At 37.8% G+C, this 19,905-nt stretch overlaps 1 pseudogene; it reads left to right on the forward strand.

Moving 5' to 3' along the window:
* Positions 1-18,426: 18,426 nt before the first annotated feature.
* Positions 18,427-19,642, forward strand: LOC143379111 (ras-related protein Rab-1B pseudogene; annotated as a pseudogene).
* The last annotated feature ends 263 nt before the right edge of the window (positions 19,643-19,905 follow it).

The following is a 19,905-nucleotide window of genomic DNA, read 5'->3' on the forward strand; positions in this document are numbered from 1 at the left end:
AACCTGTAGAGGGAAAGAGCTATCAGCTCCTAGGTTATAAGTGACCATGGTTTTAATGTGATACTATTGGTGGAGGAGAATCAAAAAGTGAAGACCTCAAGCCTCTGATTGTGAAAGGGACTTTAAAAAAGCTTTGCAGCAATTTCTAAAAAGTGTCACAAAAAATAAGGATATACCTCCTGAATTTTCACATAGCTCTTTCATTTCTCTCCTTTGTCCTTGCCATCTCTCAAGTTCAGCACAGTATACTAATTAAAAGTATGGGTTACAGAAGCAATTGCAGGGCTGGGAGTATAGCTCAGTGGCAGGGCACTTGCCTAGCATGCATGAGACCTTGAGTTCAATATCCAGAACCAAGGACAAGGATGCGGGGGTTGAATCATTGCATAATGTAGACCTCTGGCTTCATTACCAACTTGTTAATAGTGTGACTTGAGCAAATTATCAGAGGCTTTGCTTCCTCGCCTCTAAACTTGCCTTAATAAGGTTTAGTGCTGTTTGTGAAAGGTAAATGAAATAAAGTAAATAAAGGCACCTGTCACACACATGTTCTACTACTGGTGGTTATTATTCATTCAAGTTTTGTTTTGTTTTTTGTTTTTTTGAGCTTCTGTATATCAGGAACATAGTGTTAAGCAATATCACTTGGTCTCTGCTTTCATGGAGTTTATATTTTAACCAGTTACAATATATAATTGAAAGGAGAGATTTTAGATTCTCAATTTTGTGGGTATATGTTGTTCATTCAATTATGAGGGAAAATAAGACAACTGTAACAAAAATTACTATTTATAGAAGGGGAGTAAAAATCTCCAGTACAATATGTTATCAGAATATGATATGTCCTTCTAGGGAGGAACAATGTAAATAATGTAATGAAGAGATCACATGAAAAATACTTATTGACTAATGTGTTGCCTGTAGTGCTAGACTTACCAAAGTGGCTGCTTATTTTAGAGTTCTTCCAGGTCCTAAAGTTTAGCCAAGAGTAAGCTCTATATCCTAAATTCTTTGCCTTTCTCTGGTAAAACTTCAATATGGATTAACCCAACTATTCACTTTCTCAGTAAATTTGAGCAGTGGGACACTGCTAAAGACCAAAATAATAGATCGGACTGATTACACAGTAATCACATGACCCCCAAAATCAATAGCCAGGCAATCTTACATTTCTCTCTTACATTGCCTTCATATAGCCAGGCAATCTTACATTTCTCTCTTCAACTCTTCTCAACCACTCCAACAAGTTTTCCACACTTCCATTCTCTCCAAACTTATCTCCCTCACTTTACTACTTTTCCTTCACTCTCAGAAGATAATCCTTAGTCCCAAGCTGAAATCATCAAATGGAAATTCCTTCCTGTCTCCAAAACTTCAAATCTACCTACATTTATCCTTCTATTTAGTAAGCACCCACTCTGTAATGAGAATACATCTGAAAAAAACAAGGCAGGGGCTGGGGCTGGAGCTGGATCTCAGTGGTAGACTGCTTGCCTAGCATGTGTGAGGCACTGGGTTCAATTCTCAGCACCACATATAAAGAAATAAAAGGCCATCAACAACTAAAAATTATATTTAAAAAAATATTAGAAACAAAATAACTGCTGCCATCTGGAACAAGGTATTACAGACAATAAATATATCAAAAAGCCTAAGAGGAAAAGCTGTAGAATAAGATACTTTAGGAAATAAAGACTGAAAACTCACAAATACCTGGAAATCTAAAAGGCCATATGTACAGAAAAGAGCTGAGAAAACCTAAACTCTTTACCTCTGGCTAACTTTTAGGCTATGTTCAAAGGGGAAGTGAAAATTAAAGTGGACTTGTAAAAACAGTTCAACTGAATATTAAAGGTATGCCCCAACATATACACAAAGCTCACTGGCAAAGATGGGAGTATTAAATTTCTTTTTTTGGTTCCAGGAATTTAGGGAAATCTCTGTTGAATCACTAGCTGACCATTTACCAAAAGAACAGACTTCACTGGCCACACACAATAAGAAGTACAGATTTTACAGAGTTTAGAAAATTTGCTAAACAAATAACAACTACCACATAAGCAGCAATGGCAAACCCCAGGGAGGAGAATTTGACTTCAAGAGTTACTATATTATAGTAAAAATTTCTGGAATTATAAGGCAAACAAAGAAAACAAAGTATGGCCCATACACAGGGAAAAGAAAGAAATTAACAGATACTCTTCCTGAAGAAGTATAGACACTGGACATAGTAGATAAAGAAAGGCTTTCCATCAGCTTTTTTAAATATGCTAGAAACTGGGTGTGGTGGCACATGTCTTTAATCCTAGCAACTCAGGAGCCTGGTTGAAGTTGAAGGCCAGCCTCTGCAATTTAGCAAGGTCCTTAGGTACTTAGTGAAGCTGTGTCTCAAAATAAGAAATAAAAAGGGCTAGGTATATAGCTCAGTGGTAAAGTGCCCCTGGGTTCAATCCCCAGTACCAAAAATAAATAAATATGCTAGAAACAGCCAAGGGATGTAGGCACTGAACTAACATGTGTGAGGTTCTGGGTTCAATCCCAAGCATTGCAAAAAATAATAATAAAGAAAGAATTTTATATCCAGCAAAACTATTGTTCACAAGTAAAGGAGAAATTCAAGCATTCTCAGATAAATAAAAATGAAAGAGTGTGTCACTAATAAACCTGTCCTACAAGGGCAGGGATACTAAAGGAAGTTCTTTACATTAGACAGTAACTCAAATGGACACTTGAAGAAATAAAAAAAAAAAAAAAAGAACACTTATAAAACTAACTACATAGTCAGTATTGGTGTATTTTTTGTTAGAAACTTTTTCTGTGTGAATTGAGAAAGAAAAATCTTTAAATCTACCTCAGTGAGTACACAGTATGTAAAGATATAATTTGTGATGATAGCAACATTAGAGGGAGAGGACAAAATGTAGGAGAAAAGAAGCTAGAAAAGTTAAGATTGTATTCCCTAGGGCAACTGCTAAGAAAATAGCTAAAAATTAGGAGAAGAGAACCAAAATGGTATGATAGAAAATATCTAATATAAAAGAAGGCAACACTGAAGGCAATAATGAAGGAATTGAAAGATAAAAAAGAAGATGGGCTGGGATGGTGGCTCAGTGGTATAGCACCTGCCTAGCATGTATGAGGCACTGAGTTCAAAACTCAGCACCACATAAAAATAAATATATTGTGTCCATCTGCAATATTTAAAAAAAAGACATATGGAAAACACACGGTTATATTAAATGTAAATGCACTAAACTCCAATTAACAGGCAGAGAAATTGGCAGAATTTTTTTTTTTTTTTTCTGTAAGTGTTCTGACTAGTTCCTGTCTACAGGAGACTCACTTTGGAGCCAAAGATACTGATGGGTTGAAAGCAAAAGTGTGGTGTTTTTGTCCATTTGTACTGCTCTCAAATAACTTATAAATAATATAAATTTATTTTCTCACAGTTTTAATGGCTGGGAAGTCCAAGATCATGACACTGGCAGATTTGATGTCTGGTGAGGGTTCTCTTTGCTTCCAAGATGGATTTTATACTGCATCCTCCAGAGGGAAAGAATGTTGTATCATCATATGGTGGAAGAAAAAACAAAAAGGATGGACTCTATCAAGCCCTTTTATAAAGGCACCTTATCTCATCCATGAGGGGAGAAGCCCTCATGACCTAGTCACCTTTTGAAGCCCTCACTGCTAATACCATCACATTTACCATTAAATTTCAACACCTGAATTTTGGTGGGCAAACATTCAAATCACAGGAAGTCAAAAAAGATGTTCCAAAATATCTCAAGTCTACATGGAACATTCTTCTAGCTAAAACATGTTAGTCCACAAAATAAGCTCAATAATTTTTTAAGATTGAAATTATATCAGGTATCTTCTCTGACCACATTGGAATGAAACTAGAATTAGCATACCCTTAACTAATTGGTAAAAGAAGAAATTATGAAAGGAATTAGAAAATACTTCAAGGTGAATGAAAAAAGGAAACAACACACTAAAACTTACACAATGCAGAAAGCAGTTCTCAAAGAAAAATTAATATCTGCAAATGTCTAAAAATAACTAGGGCTGAGGATGTAGCTCAGTGGTAGAGCATGTGCTTGGCATGTGCAAAGCCCTAGGTTCAATTCCCAGCACCAAAAAGAAAAAAAAAAAAAAGGACATTCCACTTTAAAATTGAGCAAAGGGGGCTAAGAACATAGCTTATCTTAGTAGTAGAGTGCTTGAGAGAACTTGGATGGACATTTTTCCAAAGAAGATATTTCTTTTTTTTTTTTTGGCAGTGGGTCTGGGTGTGTGCTGGGGTCATGATATTTAAATGGACAACAAGAACTCAGAAAGGTTGCCAGGGTTGTGGCTCCATGGTAGAGCACTTGCCGAGCATGCGTGAGGCAGTGGGTTCAATCCCAGAACCACATTTAAAAAATAAATAAATAAAGGTATTGTGTCCATCTACATCTAATATATTATATGATATATATATCTATACATATATATACATACACACAAAAAAAAATCAAAAAGGTGTACAACATTTTTAGTTACTAGGAAAATGCAAATCAAAACCACAATGAGATACCACTTCTTACCCACTGGGATGGCTATTAATCACAAAGTGTTGGCAAGGATGTGGAGACACTGATCGCTTCTTAAATTGCAAGTGGAAATATAAAGTGATGTGGTTGCCATTAAAAACAGTTTGATGGGACTGGGGTTGTGGCTCAACAGTAGAACACTTGCCTAACACGTGTGGGGCACTGGGTTCCATCCTCAGCACCACATAAAAATAAAAGGTATTGTGTCCAACTACAACTAAAAACCAAAAATATGTAAAAAAAAAAAAAACAGTTTGATGGTCCCTCAAACTTTTAAACGTGGAATTATGACCCCCACCAGTTCTTCTAATATCTACTCAAAAGAATAGAAAAGAGGCATTCAAACAAAAACTTATACAAAAGCTTGTACATAATGTTTAGGGTATCATTATTTACAAGAGCCAAAAAGTAAAACCTGAATGTTCATCAACAGAAGAATGGACAAATTGTGATATATCCATATAATGGAATATTACTCAGCTATAAATAAGAATAAAGTACTAATACATTCTGCAACATGGATCAACCTTGAAAACATTATAAGTGAAAGATGGCAGATACTAAGACACATATTGAATGATTCTATTTATGTGAAATGTCTAGAATAATCATATCCATAGAGACAGAAAATAATTAATGATTGCCAGGGCTCATGGAGAGGTAGGGATAGAGTTACTACTTCATGGGTATAGAGTTTCTTTTCATAGAGATGAAAATGTTTATATTTAGGTAGTGGTTATTGTTGCAAACATCACAGATACACTGGCTATCACAGAATTGTACACTAAAATGATTAAAATTGTAAATTTCATGTTATATGAATTTTACCTCAAAGAAGAAAATACAGTTACTCTCTTCACTTCATACATGAGTGTATGCTTTCCATACACTCATTCACTCCCATGGCTTTTGTGTATAGTTTACTGCCTATGCGTGTCTTCCTCACTAGAGGCAGTTCATATATACAACCCTCATCTTTTTATCTAAGTTCCAGGCCTGAATATCCTACTGCTCACTTATCTAACACCTTCACATGTATGATTCAAATGCATCTCTGAAACATACAAAACTGAGCTCATAACCTTGCCTTTCAGACTCGGTCATCTTAAAATGTCTCCTAATTCACTAAAGGCTAAAGATACTCATTGAGGAATTATTATTTGTTGGGACTTAATAAGTGCTACATCCATTTATTCACTTAATTCTTACAAAACTCCAGGTTTTTAATCTTCTTTTTGCAGTGAGTATATTGAAAGGTAAAACAACTTGTGAGAATCACACACCTTGTTAAGTGAAACTAACTTTGAACTAAAGCATCTTGACTTCCCAGAGCCTATGTTCTTGATGATGTTGCTATATATCATCCACCTTTTTATAGAAACCTGGAAGTCATCCTTGTCACTTTGCTCCTTTACACACCAATTCCTCCTTGGGCCCTATTGATTTGATTCCTACGTAACTCACTCTATTTGTTGTTCTGATTACCAGCCTTTTGTTGCTACTATTTACTTGGAATATTATTATTCACTATTATCCAAGCCCCTATCTTTTGTCTATACAATGACCTCTAAGCCAAGTTCTCCACATTCACTATGAAAAACCTAATAAAAATACTTTAAATGTAACTTTATATCTCACAAGTAGGGAATTCATATTCTTCTCTTATGCCCAAGGAATGTTTTCAAATATTAATCATAAAGTTGGCCACAAAGAAATCCTTAATGAATTTCAAAAAGGAGAAATTGGTAAAAGCTACTCTAGATTTCAGTGTGATAAAACCTGAAGTCAGCAAAGATTACCTTTATTTCTTGATTATCTTTTAACCCTGTGTTCTTTTTTAAATTAATTTTTATTTTAATTAGGTATATATGACAGCAGAATGCATTTTGATTCATGGTACTCAATTGCAGCACAAGTTTTCATTTCTCTGTTTGTATATGATGTATCATCACACCATATGTGCAGTGATGCATGTTCTTAGAGTAATGATGTCCATCTAATTGCATCATCTATCCCTATGTTCTTAACTGCTGGTTCATTGTCAGTCTCTCCAAGGCTGCCTTCACTTCTTGGTGATTTTAATATGCATACCTGTGATGTTTCCAGTACTGACCTCCAGCTTCTTAGACACTTCTTTCACTCTCCCTGAAGTCATTCCATAGTGAGACTTTCTTATTACTAGTAACTAAGAAGCCCTTTATTTCAATTGTCTATATCCCTCTCTCTGACCCCACCTTCTATCTTCGCCCCATGTTTTCTTCTTCTGATTCATCATAAACAGCAAAACCATAATTTTAACCAGGGTTTACTCTTCCACTTTTGCTCCTGTATAGCTGAACATGACTGGAAGAAAAATGCATGCTAAATTCACAAACACAAACCTCACAAATCTCAGCATACTGCCAAAACAATAAAATTATATTTTCTCCCCGTTTATTCACTCTTCCTGTTCTAATCTGTTTGGGCTGCTATAACAACAACAACAACAAAAACAAAAAAAAAAAAAAAAAAAAAAACATAAACTGGGTAGCTTATAAACAATAGAAATTTATTTCTTATAGTTGTAAAGGCAAGAAAGTTCATGGTCAAGGCACCAGAAGACTGGGTGTTTGATGAGGGCCTACTCTCTAGATTATAGATGGTGCCTTCTTACTGAGTCCTCACATGGTAGAAGGGATGAGGTAACTCTTTCAGACTTTTTTTTACAAGGACACTTATCCCAATCTTAAGGGATCATGACCTAATCACCATGACCTACTTACTTCCCAAAGGCTGTACCTTCTTACACCATCACATAGGGAGTAAGATTTCAACACATGTATTTTGGGGGACAAAAACATTCAGACTATTCACATTTACTTGGAATATTTTAGTTTATTCTCCTCTCCAAATAGCCCAGATGTTTTTACTTCCAATCTTACCCTTAATGATAACTCTCTTTTCTATTTCCCAGGAAAAATGAAGTGATCAGGAGACCTGCTCCTACATTCATCTCCTTATCAACATCTGAACTCTATGCTTTCAAGCCTACTGATATACACCAGCTTTACATGCTTTCCATGTTCTCATCTAAAATCAGCCTTTTTGCTTGTTTGCTAGATTAGGGGTCTGCAAACTACAGCCTATGAACCAAATCCTGCTTTGTTTTTGAATGGCCCATGAGCCAAGAATGGTCTTTACATTTTTAAATTGTTGGGTGAAAAAATATACAACAACAGAGACCATGTGTGGTTAACAAAGCCTAAAGTATTCACTATGTAGCTTTTTAGAGGGAAAAAAACAAAAAAAAAACAAAAAACTACTGATCTTTACACTAGATCCCACCTCTTTTCACCTGCGCAATACTGACACAGAAGTTCTCTCTTCTCCAACTTTAACCAGCATTTTCTCCATGCTAGACTATTTTTACCCTCATTCAAACATTGTTATCTCTCCCATCTTCAAATCAAACTGAAAAATTCAGCACCACTTCTCTTAGTAATTACCGTTCCATTTCTTTGTTTTCCCTTTGCTTCCCTCCACCTTCAAATAATAGTCTATACTTGGTGTTTTGAATTCCTTCTAATTCTTACTTGAACCTACTCCAACCAGGCTTTCTCTCCTGTTACCAAAACAACTGCCCTTGTCAAGGTCATTAATAGCTTCCATATGCTTGTTCTAATGGATGGTCTTGAGTCTGTTATTATTTGACCTATCAGCAGCATTTGAAAAAATGAATCACGCCCTCTTCCTTGATAAATTCTTCACCTAATTTCTAGGTCACCACACTGTTTTCTCTACCTTGTAGTGGCACCCCCTCCTCCACAAAAAAAAAAAAAAAAAAAAAAAAAAAAAAAAATTAATTTTGCATCTCCAGAAATCTTCATCATAATTGACCTTAGGACTATCAGCAAAAGGATCTCTGCAAAAGAGTTCAATGTAGTTAAACTTTCTATTTCCTGTTGCTCTCTTACAATAATTAAATTTGGCCTGAAAGAGATCAGCACTCCAATACCCCTTTACTAGTTTTTCACAAACATTTATGACTATCAAGTATAGTAACAATATATCTAGTATAGTAACAATATATATAATAGTTTGTAAAAGTTTTCATGCAGGAAGTGTGTTTGCAAACCAAAGTGTGATAAGACAAAGACCCTTTAACAAGGCCTCTGGCCTTGGGTTTAACAGAGATGTTTACATTTCAAAGAGAAGAGAAGATTTTACTAATTGGGCTCCATGGTAACCCCTAGAGTGGGAGGAAAGGAAGGGCAGAAGAAGCTCTCCCCTTCTCAGGTGCTGTCCTTGAAGGGTTCTCTTGCCCAGAACAATGAAAGAAAGAGCTGCTTTTGTGTGAAAAATTGTGAACTGAGCCCCTCCCCCTACACACTGGGTATAAAGTTCTGAAACTGCCTGAACTGGGGGTTCAGGGGGATTGATTGATTACCGTTAAAGCTTTGCCCTCTGAACCTGGTTGCAACCAAATAAACCCGTGTTCTGTTTTCCTATCTGGTGTCCTGCTTGGTCTGTCTCTACAACAACCTCACTGGTGTGGCTCAGTCTGTCTTTCTCCATCTGTACATCTTAAGGATCTTATCATTTCATGACTTTCAATCTACTTATTTGCTATCAACTCCCAAATTTATACATATCCTTGACTTCTTTCTTGAAATTCTGATTCTTATATATAACTATCTATTCAACATTCCACATGAATGTCAAATAAAAGTGTCAAATTTTATTCAAAACAAACTTCTGATCTTTAACCCTAAAGCTGTTAAGTCATCATCCTCATTTCACTGTGTTAACTCATTCTTCTTGTTGCTAAGTCTAAAAATTTTGGAGACATCCTTGACATCCCTTTTTCATACAATTCTATCAAGAAATTCTGTTGGTTTCACCTCTAAAATAGAACCAGAATTTGATCTCATCGTCTCCCACCTGGACTACTGCTCAGTTTGCTTCCTACTTTCTGCTTCTACTGTGGTTTCCGATAATCTAAACTCAAATCATCAGACAGTGATACTTTCAAAATGTACATCAAGTCATGTTACTCATTAATTCAGAATTCTTCAATAGCTTCCCATTTCACACACAGTGAAGCCTAAATTCATAACAATGGTCCAAAAGCCCTAATAAACTGGTTTCCCTTACCTTTCCAACCTCATATCCAATTTTCCCTCCTTGCGATTCTGGGCATGCCACTAATCTAAGGCTTTTGCACAAGCTGTTATATCCACTTGACTAACTCCCTCACCTCCTTTAAGTCCTTGCTTAAATTTCACCTGCTCAGGTGCCTACCTTGATCACCATATTTAAAACTGCAGCCCTTCCACCTGTACCAGTCGTTCCCCTTTCTCTGTTCTGTTTTTGTTTTACCTATAAGACTCACCACCCGCCAGCATGCTATATAATTTACTTTCTATGTTTACTGTCTATCTCCTGTCCACTAATGTAAGCTCCACAAGGGTAGGAATCACTATGATATATCCAAAGCATAAAGGTTATAGCTGATGCTTAATAAATGCTTTTATTCTGCTCCTTGTCATCCTCAATAATTTTTAAGAAGGTAAAAGGTCCTGAGACCACACAGTTTGTGAAATACTGAATTAAACAATTATCTTCAGAGAACTGACAGCTGGGTCAGTTACACCTCTATCTCCCTTTCCATTTCTTTCACATACACAGAGCATACGCTGTGGGAATCTAGGGCTTTTCCTACAAGAATAAAATCTCAAGAAGGGTCCTCTAGGCCAGAGCAATGTTTCCCAAAGTAGTCTGGAAAAACATTTGAGCTGGAATGAACATTTGGTGTGGAAGAATATAAGAGATCAGCCCATCTGCACTCCCTAGGCACAAACCTGTGCACAAATATGAATTGTCCATTGAACAGTACCTCAGATGTAATGAGGCTTCTTCCCATTGAGGAGAGGGCTTGCTTATCTGGGGCCAACAGATGGATGTCCTAAATGACAAAGGAGTAACTGATGTTTGTAATCTACTGTGCCTTGTTTCTGGTTTTACATTTACAATACGGATTTTAAAGTTTCCTCTAAAAATAAATTTAATTTTCAAAATTGAGTTTATTTAAATAAAAGTATCATAAACATATTAAATATTTGAATATGGCAAAAATTATTAAGTGAGGGAAGCCTAAGAAGCATTGCTCTACGCTTAGCAAATCATTCATCTGACTGGGATGGGTCTTTGATGTAGTTGTTGGGGGGATCTCAAAAAATGAAGAGAAATGAAGAGAACTTCAGGTGAACTTTGACTTCCAAACTAACAATGGTAAACAGTGAGGGGGCAACTCTGCCTATGAATGAAAGGTCAAAAACCTTTGTTTTGGCATTTGTGGAGGTTATCTAGTTTCTACTTGTTTCTTTCCTAATGAAATTTGTTTGCCATGTTTCAGTCACTTCCACAAAACTTTTGTTTATCCCCATGTGTCTCCTACAGTGTCTGAGTCAACATTACAGACTTCTTTCCCCCCTGGAAACATGATGTGATCATATATTTGATAAGGGATTGGTGGCTGGAATATATAAAGAACTCTCTATTACTCAACAACAAAAGAGCAACCCAATTAAAAAATGGGCAAAGGATTCAAGTAGACATTTCTCCAAAGATGAACAACAAAGGGCTGATAAACACATGATGAGATGATCAGCATCACTAATCATCAAAGAAATACCAATCAAAACCACAATGAGATATGACTTCACACTCATCAAGGTGGCTCTTGAAGACAACAAAAACCCTGAAAATTGGGGATGGGAGTAGGAAAGTCAGTAGAATGAATCAGACATAACTTTCCAATGTTCATATATGAATACACACCCAGTGTAAGTCCACATCATGTACCACCACAAGAATGGGAAGTTATGCTCCATGTATGTATGGTATGTCAAAATACACTCTAGTGTCATATATACCTAAAAAGAACAAATAAAAACATTTTTAAAAAACAAGTTTAAAAAAAACAGAAAATTAATGATGGTGAGATTGTGAAGAAACTGGAACCCTTGTGCTCTGCTGGTGAGAATTGTAAAATGGACCACCACTATGGAAAACAGTTCTTCAAAAAATTTAAAATAGAATTATCATGTGATCCAGCAATTCCACTTCTGGGTATATACCTAAAAGAAAGCAGGAACTTGAAAGATATCTGTATATCCATGTTCATAGCAGTATATTATTCACAATAGTCAAAAGGTGGAAGCAATCCAAATGTCTATGGATGGATAAATGAATAAATAAAATGTGATAGATACATATAATAGAATATTATTCAGCATTAAGAAAATTTTTTTGACACATACTACAGTATGGATGAACTTTGAAAACATTATTCTAAGTAAAACAATCCAGGCAGAGAAAGAAAAACATTGTATGATTCCACTTGTACTTTAAGTAGTCAGTGTCAATAAAGACAAGAGTAGAATGGTGGTTGCCAGAGGAGGGAAGGAATTAGGAGTTCTTGTTTAATGGGTACAAAATTTCAGTTTGGTATGACGAGAAACGTTATGGAGATGAATGATAGAGATGTTTTCACAACAATAGTAACTTACATAATGCCACTGAACTGTACGATTAAAATGGTTTTAGTGTAAACTTTATGATATACACACACACACACACACACATATATTATATATATACATATGTATATGTATGTATATATCCACAATTTAAGAAAACACTGTGAGGAATTATTAGTCACATTGCTTAAAATATAATCTGACTATATGTCACACTGTAAAATGTATAACCAGATATTGCAGAGATAACACCTAAAACACTAACCGGTGCCACTCAGGAAACCACAATAGTTAATGTAATTTGCACATCATACTCATGCTATGCACATGTTAAGAATTAGACTGATTAAATATTTTTTCTGGGTCCCCATTTAGGCTTTTCTTTTGCAATGCTGTTAATAGTACAGGAAAGCAGGCTGGGGCCAAAAAGGAAGCTCTGAGGCCATGTTGTGCTAGGAAGTTGTCCCCAAACAGAATACCAGTTATCCAACTAATGCATGATGCAACTGCACATGACCAGAGAGTTACGGTGTTGGCAGTTGCTCAGGCCCTACCTATTCAGACTTCTGGTTTATCTGGATCATTTTGCTGTGCAATACAAAATTTCCTCTGCAAGCTTCTTTTTTTGCAAAGAGTACTTGGTGATGTACAAAACCTTAAGTCGACATAAGCAACTTTTAAAATTGTTTTTGTTAATAGAAGGCGTTCTTTTCCTTTTTTCCTTTTTTTCTTTCTTTTTTCCCCCTTTAATTTTCTTTTTGGATTGAAACCACAGCTTTGTGCATGCTAAGCACATACTCTACCACTGAGCTACACCCCTAACTCACGAAAGATGATTCTTATATTGAAAAAAAATTTTATAATTTTATCTACTTTTTACCAAGATACTGCAATTAGTCACCCTTTCTTGTGAACCAATCTTTGTTGACTTTTTTATAATATTGGGACTTACATAAACTGGCAACTTTTTCTTTAATACTATCTTTAAAAATAGTTAAGATATGAAAGCATTCTTTAATTTTCCTTTCTAGGTGTGATAACTCTTGCTTTTTCCTCTCTGGTTTCCTATATGCTGTCTTCTGTTCCAAATGCCACATTCATTGAGGAAGACTTCATCCTTGATTTAGTCTCTGAGCAGCATGCAACTTTCCCAGCATCAAATAGTAGCAGAAGGGCAAATTATCAGGGTAGGTACAAATTAATGAGTGAGAATTGTTGCCCCTTCACATTAGGTTACCCTCCTCCTCTTGTTGGGGATCTAACCCAGGGCCCTATGCACTCTAGGCAAGTGCTCTGCCACTGAGCTATATCTCCAGCCCTAACTTTCTTATTCTTGCTATTGTTTTGCCAGTGAATAGTGTTATTAGGTGGACTGCAGGAAACTCTCCAGCTTCTAATTGCTTATTAAAGTCATCTTAATTATTCCTTAGCTATTATCTGTGTTTAAACCAAAGCAAAATAAAAGCCTGAAAGTGGTTTCTTGGGGCCCTTTCCTTCTGCTAACTTTTACATATCTTTGCTGTAACAAAATTTGTTCATAGAGTGTGGTGTAGAATCTTTGAGGTCTAATACTTGCTGCAATTAAGTCTTGTTAAAGTAGGGTTTTCCTGGCTCCTGCTGCTAGCAACCATTACCTTTGTTAACATTCTCTCTTTATAGACTTTAAAGCTCCATCAGATAGAATCCACTGCAAAACCTTCCAAACATGCATATTTAGATATTTTGTTCATACTTTGAATTCCTGGTAGTCAGACCAAGGGAATTATATAGGCTATAGTTAATCCAACTTAGGACAGAATTACCAGGTACCCAGTTTTTCATGCAGAGTTAGAGGAAATGTAATAATTCCATTAAAATCTCCAGTATTTCTAATTAATCAAATGCTGTTATCATTTTAGAATACATGACTTTTGCAAGGATTAAAAAATATTTTAACAGTAGATGGACATAATAACTTTATTTATTTATTTTTATGTGGTGCTGAGGATCAAACCCAGTGCCTCACACGTGCTAAGCAACTGCTCTAACACTGAGCCACAACCTCAATCCGAGAATATTCTTTTAAGTCCAACCTTGGAATATATTATATACTTTTAGGCAGCTGCATTTAGAGCTTTGAAGCCAGGAGTCTGCTGGGCACATGTAAGCTGCATGTGTCCTTGCAGCCAGCCCAGCAGGGGCTTATGACTCTATTGGCTGGGCTCCAAATTTATATTAGTATTGTCTTCCTGCCAGGTGGTATGTGGTGGTACTGAATTCTTTCCTTTTGAAATGTTGTTTTCTGTCTGGTTTTCATACTTTATTTCATCGTGAAGTATACCTCTGGAGAAAGGAATATTCATCAGCTATATTAGTAAAAACCAGGACATTTTAAATTAATACTTTTAAAAGTTAAATTTTGTTTGCAAAATTCTAAAATGAAGTTTTAGTGCTTTTCTATATGAAATTTTTTTTTGCCTTTGAAAGAATTTTGACCTGTTTATATAGGGAATGAATTTACCTGTAGAATACCACAAATAGAAAAAAAAAGCCCTTTCACAAAGAGGTTTTCTCCTAGTGTCTTTTCTCCTTTTCCTTCTTAGTAGAATACTTGGTTTTTAGTGGTCCTACCTCTGTGCTGAAAAAAAAAAATGTACTTCTCCACTTCTCCTGTAACTTGATGTATCCATGTCTGTCCAAGAGGATATAAGCAGAATTAGTACATGGAATTGCCAGGGAATATGCTTAAAGGGAAAAGGCTATTCTACTTTCTTTTTTGTGATCAGAAAATGTGAATATGATGACTAGTGCTTGAAGAGCCATCTTGGACGACAAAGCAGAAGCTATATGCTAAGAATGATAGAGTAACGAGTGGGAACCTGGTTTCTTAGCACCATGGAATGGAATATCAGCTCTAGAAAGACTAATTCCAGATTTTTTTTAATGTCAGGGATAAACTAATGGGCTATTTTGTTACATCACTGTAATTTTGGATTTTCTGTTACTCATTGAACCTAATTCAAATTATTAAGCTCTCAAATACATTGAAAATTTATCTCCTTTAAAAAATACACCATATTGCTGGGCATAGTGGTACACACTTTTAATCCCAGCTACTCAGGAGGCTGAGGCAAGAGGATGGCAAGTTTGAGGCCAGTCTCAGCAACTTAGTGAGACTCATAGCAACTTAGCAAGACCCTGTCTCGAAATAAAAACATAATAATTTTATAAGGGCTAGATATACATCTATAGTACCAAAAAATAAAAATACAAAGAAGAGGAAGAAGAAGGAGAAGAAGAAGAAGAAGGGGGAGGAGGAGGAGAAGGAGGAGGAAAAGGAGAGGAGGAGGGGGAAGACCTTGAGCCCCAGGCTCCACTCCTTGGGGCTCAAGGTCAGGCAAAAATCATGGTGGGAGAGTGTGGCAGAGGGAAGCAACTCAATGGTGACCAAGAAGCAACAAGAGAGGTCTCCACTTGCCAAACAGAAATATATACCCCAAAGTAATGCCCCAATTCCCAACTCCTCCAGCTATACCCTACCGCTTCAGTTATCACTTAGTTAATCCCTATGAGGGAATCAATCCACTGATTGAATTAAGACTCTTTCAACCAAACATTTCTACTCTGAGCCTTCTCCAGTTTTCTCACTGGTGAGATTTTGGGAGAAACCTCACATTCAAACCATAACAAATAATAATAATAATAACAACAACAGGGGATGGAAATGTAGCTCAGTCTGTAGAGTGCTTGTCTTGCATGCACAAGGCCTTGGGTTCAATTCCCAGCACCACAAAAATATTGAAAAATAAATAACAATAATAACAACAACAACAACTCTAATTTCTTTTGCTGAGGACAACTTCAATATGATGTTCATTTCCTTTGAAAGAACAGCATGCCTTGATAAATAGAAATAGGTTATTTAAAATAAATAGCTTGCTAATTCAAACCTGCCAAAGAAGTTTTGCTAATACAAATCAGTATTCATTTTCAGTTCTTATGTCTAATTCAATTGTGGGGAAAAAAAATCAGTGTTGTGAGTAGTTTGTGTTCTGATGAATCCAAAAGATTGAGTGTTGAGTTAATAAAAAGTATATTTTGTATTGGGGAAGATTGCTTTTGGAGGGTTATAATGTTTTATTTGTTGACCTGAATGGTAATTTCATTTATTCTGTAATTTTTCATTAAACTTTACATATGTTTATATTCTTTTTTATATTATACATCTCAGAATAACAAAGGAGTGAATTTTGTGTTTTTAAAATACAACTATCACTTGTTTTGAAGAAAATATTTTGGTTTTGACAAAAAGAAATATAAAATACAAATTTATATTTTATTAAATATATGTGGTATTTTTGTTGAAGCCATCCAGTAGGATTTTTTTTTTTTTTTCTCCAACACTCAGGATTGAATCCACAGCTTCCTGCATCTAGGCAAGAGCTCTGCCACTGAGCTATCTCCCCAGCCCTTTCTATTAAATTAAATGAATTAATTAGTCAGGCACAGTGGTAGACATCTATAATCCCAGATACTCAGGAGGCTGAGGCAGGAGGATTGCAAGTTTGAGACCAGCCTCAGCAACTTAGTGAGACTCTTGTCTCAAAATAAAAAATAAAAAGGGGCTTAGGGTCTTAAAGAAGAATGAAATTATGGCATTTGCAGGTAAATGGATGAAATTGGAGAATATCATGCTAAGCAAAATAAGCCAATCCCCAAAAAACCAAAGGCCAATTGTTTTCTCTGATAAGTGGATGCTGATCCATAATGTGTGTGTGTGGGGGGGGGGCAGTGGCAAGAGAAGAATGGAGGAACTGTGGATTGGGCAGAGAGGAGTGAGGGGAGAGGAGGGGGTCTGAGGGTGGGAAAGGGGCTGAGGGTCTTAAAGAAGATTGAAATTATGGCATTTGCAGTTAAATGGATGGAATTTATGTACATGTATGTACATAAATTATTTATGCACATGTATGATTGCATGAATGGTGTGACTCTGCATCATGTACCACCAGAGAAATGAAAAGTTGTACTCCATTTGTTTACAATGAATTGAAATGCATTCTGCTGTCATGTATAACTAATTAGAAGAAATAATAAAAAGGGGGCTGAGGTGTAGCTCAGTAGTTAAGCACCCAGGATTCAATCCCCAGTATCAATAATAATGATGATGATGATAACAATAATAATAATAATACCAGTGAGCCACATCCCTAGTCCTTTTTTATTTTTTTATTTTAAGACACTATCTCACTAAATTTCCCAGGCTGGTCTCTAACTTGTGATCCTCTGCCCCAACCTCCCAAGTGTGGAAGATTAGAGGTGTGCACCACTACATCAGTTTATCAAGTAAATTTAACGAAAGATAATTCCATCAAATTATTATACATTCAACATATAGCATCTACTTTAGTTAAACCCATTAATATACAGGATCTAGTTGAAATACAACTACCTCAAATCTTTTGTAGAATAAGTTTAGAATACAGGGTTGGATAGATCCAATTTAAAAAGCTGCAGAAAGCCAGGCATGGTGGCACACACCTGTAATCCCAGCAACTCAGGAGGCTGAGGCAGGAGGATCGCAAGTTCAAAGCTATCCTCAGCAAAAGCAAGGTACTAAGCAACTCAGTGAGATCCTGTCTCTAAATAAAATACAAAATAGTGTTGGGGATGTGGCTCAGTGGTTGAGTGCTGCTGAGTTCAATCCCTGGTACCAAACAAAAAAATGCTGTAGAAAGGTTCTAAGACATCTTCCATAAGAAATATAACATAGTAAAAGAAGCTCTGATCTTCATTACTATGCTTGAGCAAGGTACATATACTTTTTTAGCTTTAATTCATGCCATAAAAGATGTGTTATTATTCTTGTCCTCTGACCTCACAAAGTTGTAAAACTGCAGTGAGATATGTGAAAGACCTTTGAACAAGCATTTACAAACCTGTTATTAATATACAGAGTTGATTTAATATGGACATGGTCCAGATTAATCCAAGTTATTTGTGATTATGTATCTATATAAGGAATGTATTAATGAGGTTAATGAATGCTATCTGCTTTAGCACACAGACTTCTCAGTGATTTAACCCAACAAAGACTTATTCCTCTACCTCAACATAATCCAGTGTGTCAAGTGACCATTCTTGGTGGCTCTCCTTCCATTGTGGGACTAGAAATACTTACATCTTACAATTTTGTCATCTTGCAGTTCTTTGAGGAGCTGGAGTTGTAGCTCATTGGTAGAGCACTTGCCTAGCACGTTCGATCCTCAGCATAAAAATAAATAAATAAGGTGGAGCGGCCACCATCTTGGAACGGGAGGCGGAGCAGAGCTGACTGGGAGCGACCGAGCGGGCCGCCGCCATGAACCCCGAATATGACTACCTGTTTAAGCTACTTTTGATTGGTGACTCGGGCGTGGGCAAGTCATGCCTGCTCCTGCGGTTTGCTGATGACACATACACAGAGAGCTACATCAGCACCATGGGAGTGGACTTCAAGATCCGAACCATTGAGCTGGATGGCAAAACCATCAAACTTCAGATTTGGGACACCGCCGGTCAGGAACGATTCCGGACCATCACTTCCAGCTACTATGGGGGGGGGGGCTCATGGCATCATCGTGGTGTATGACGTCACTGACCAGGAATCCTATGCCAACGTGAAGCAGTGGCTACAGGAGATTGACCGCTATGCCAGTGAGAATGTCAATAAACTCCTCGTGGGCAACAAGAGTGACCTCACCACCAAAAAGGTGGTGGACAACACCACAGCTAAGGAGTTTGCAGACTCCCTGGGCATCCCCTTCCTGGAGACAAGTGCCAAGAATGCCACCAATGTGGAGCAGGCGTTCATGACCATGGCTGCTGAGATCAAAAAGCGGATGGGGCCAGGCGCAGCCTCAGGGGGCGAACGGCCCAACCTCAAGATTGACAGCACCCCTGTGAAGCCAGCTGGTGGTGGCTGTTGCTAGGAGGGGCACTTGGGGTAGAACAGGAAGGGGCACCTTCTCCAGATGATGCCCCTGGAGGGAAGCAAGAGGTGCCTCCCTCTGCCTCTCCAGGGGCACTTGAGTCTGTGGCTTTGGGGTGTCCTGGGCTCCCCACCTCCCTCTGGCCCATCTGCCTGCTGCCCCGAGCCCCAGTTCTGTCAGGGCCCCCAAGGGAGTTCATGCAGGACCTGTGACTTGGGTGGGGGTGGGGGGCTGCTCTGCTGCTGCCTCTAGGTACCTTGAAAAGATGCCCCACCATGCACCTTCCTTTGAAACAAAGGCTCTGTCTCCCCACCCCCATGTATGCTGCACTGGGTTTCTCTTCCTTCTCTCCCACCTTCCCAAGAGCTGAGGGCTTCCCTGGCCTTTGCTGCCCATGGCTACAGTCAGTGCCTGAGGCCAGCAGTGTGGCCAGGGCATCCAGGACCTGGGATCCAGAGCCCTGGGCCGGAACTCAGGATGGGCATGGGGGTCGCAGGGGCCCAGCAGCCCACTCTTTCCCTGCCTCCCTTCACCCCTCCCACACTCACAGCTCCAGCCGTCCAGCTGCAGTGGGGATAGAGTATGGCTTGGGCAGGTAGGTGGGCGGATGTACTGGGCCTATGTCTTGAGCCCATAGGGAGCCTGCTCCTGCCTCCCGCTGCCCTGCCAGAGGCAGGCCTATGCGCTGCCTGCCCACCGTACCCCTTTGTCCCTGTGGCAGGCGGAGGCAGAAGGCCCACCGTGCCAGAGGCCAGGCACCAGCCTTAACCCTCACTCTGCCAGCACCTCTTCCCTATCCCTGAGGCAGCACATCAGGCTTATTCTCCCATCCCTCAGAGC

The sequence above is a fragment of the Callospermophilus lateralis genome, chromosome 13 (genome assembly GCF_048772815.1).
Source record: "Callospermophilus lateralis isolate mCalLat2 chromosome 13, mCalLat2.hap1, whole genome shotgun sequence".
NCBI lineage: Eukaryota > Metazoa > Chordata > Mammalia > Rodentia > Sciuridae > Callospermophilus > Callospermophilus lateralis.